The sequence below is a fragment of the Myotis lucifugus genome, unplaced genomic scaffold (assembly GCF_000147115.1).
Source record: "Myotis lucifugus unplaced genomic scaffold, Myoluc2.0 scaffold_1332, whole genome shotgun sequence".
In the NCBI taxonomy this organism is placed as follows: Eukaryota; Metazoa; Chordata; class Mammalia; order Chiroptera; family Vespertilionidae; genus Myotis; species Myotis lucifugus.
Window position 1 is genome coordinate 11,741 of NW_005872380.1, and position 2,350 is coordinate 14,090.

Consider the following 2,350-nt stretch of genomic DNA (forward strand, 5'->3'; position numbering starts at 1 on the left):
TCAGCAACCTTTGCACTGACAGTAATTGCACCAACATTTATTGAGAGCCCACCGTGTGCGGTAGGCATCCTTCTGAGCACGTGGCCCATGTAAATTCACAGAGAGCCTTTGGGGCAGGTGAGGAAAGTGCACGTTTCAGGTTTCAGGCAGCAGCTGGTGATTCTGAATTCTCTGCTAACACCAGACCTGAAGACTCAGTCCTTCCCGGGTCATTTATTTTCTGAAAGCCCAACACGACCCTCACCCAGATCCCTTACCTCCCCCACTCTACACTGCGGTGACCAACAAAAATAATAAAAGTCCCCCAAACGTCTCTCTTTTTATATATATGCAGAACCTTAGTAAAAAAAATGAAATAGAATTAGAAGTGCAAATACAAGCAATTTGGAGGTAGAAAGAATCAGGGGTTGGTTGGAGGAGGGAGCCAGGCATGATTCATATCCAGCTGTCTCCTGCACGACCCCCACTGAAGATGGAGCCCTCACAGAGCATGCGCCCTGACTGGGATTGGGGAATGGAACCTCGACCTTCTGGTTCATAGGTAGACGCTCAACCAAAAAGCCACACCAGCTGGGTCCAAGGCACATTTCTTAACATGTCCCACCCATTCCTAAATGCTTTCTCTGGAGGCCTCTCCCTTCTGACGCAATTTGACACTGAAATTAGCACCCTAGCAATGACCCCACTAGCTCTTATTTTTGGATTCTGTTCCCCATTCCATTTCTTTAACCTAAATTGTTCCCTCACATCTGCCAGCTGGCAGAAGAAGTCCAGATATTCCCAGCCTGCAGCATTCAGGCTGGAATGACAACATCAGCCCACCACTGCAGGAAACTCAATTCTAACAACAACCAGAATTAGCAAGAAACAGACTGTTCCCTAGACCCTCCAGAAAGGAGCCAACCTGCAGACACCTGGATGTCAGCCTGGCCAGAGCCACGCTGGGCTTCTCACCTACAGACAAGTAAAGTAAGGAATCTGTGTTGCATCAGGTCATGAAATTTGTGGTTTTTATTAGCAGCTTACAAAGCTAAAACAAGGATTTTGTGAAAATGTGGTGAGTAAGCTGTGGGGGTGAAAATCTAGAAGAAGTTCAGTTGAGGAATGAAGAATATTAACCAATTTATTTAACAAATGTAACCTGACAACCACCTGCCGGGTGGAGGGGACACAGTGGTGAACAATCACAGTGATGGTGATGGCCTGGCTTTTCCCAGGACCCAGCAGTTACAGGAACCTCCGGGAACATGGACACATGCTCAGCGTGGAGTGTCCCTTTCCTGGAAACTGGGCTACAATGTGATAAAAATTCCACTGCAGTTCACCCGACTCCCTTCCTCCCCAAATTCATGCCTCACACATGAGCCTTAGGGATGAAGCTGGAGGGTTGGTTCAGCATCATGATCACAGGTCACAAGCTGGTTAAGAATTTGGCCTCTAGTCCCTTCTCAGCCCCGGGTGAGGTGGTCACTGTGAGTTCATTCTGTGGACGACGTCATCATGGACAGCCAGCCAATGGAGAGTGGGCCATGGTTCTGACTGTCCACCTTGAAGGAACCAGGTGGGGTGTGGCCTTCATAGTCACCTACAGTGACCTTCTCCCTGGGGCCCTGGGAAGGGAACCTCAGGCTGCCCATGACCCTGCCCAACAGGAACAACTGGCTGCAAAGGAACAGACTAGAGGTGGAGGTAGGGTCAGAGGTCAAACACCTCCAGCAGCACTACTTTCTGCATGAATTATGTCACTTCCCTGGGCCCTGCCTCCCTTTCCACACTTCCAATGAGGTCACCTCACAGGGATGTTGTGAGGATTAGTGAGTGAAAGTCCCCTGAAGCATTGAGCCCAGCACCCACCACTTTCTATGTTATCTGTGAATGTGAGCTATGGTTGCAGGAAGGGAGCTGAGTCATCTTGGGAAAGTTAACTTCCTGCACCCTGGTCTCCTCATCTGTCATATGGAAAAGTTGAAAGATAACTAGTAAAGTGCTTCACTCAGTGAGTTTTAGGAAGTGTATTCCTGCTGTGAGGTTTGGCTGTGAAGCAGGCCCTCAACTGAGGGCTGGGCAGGGGGAAGCAAAGACCTCTCTTCCCCTTGAGGGTCGTCATTGCCATCAGCTGAGCCTGAGGCCACTGGGGTCTCCAGGGAAGGGTCAGGCAGTGAGTCAGACACAAAGGAACTCCCCACTCATTCTTGTGCTGAGCAAATGGTCAAGGCAGTGGGCTCCTCTGAGAAAAGCCTGAAAAGAGGCAAGAGAGACCCGGAGAAGGAAGCCTCTGAGAAAGTGTAAATGTGTGATCCATCCATGGCATCATAGAACGAGACCTCCCCCCTCTCATAATCCAGGAAAA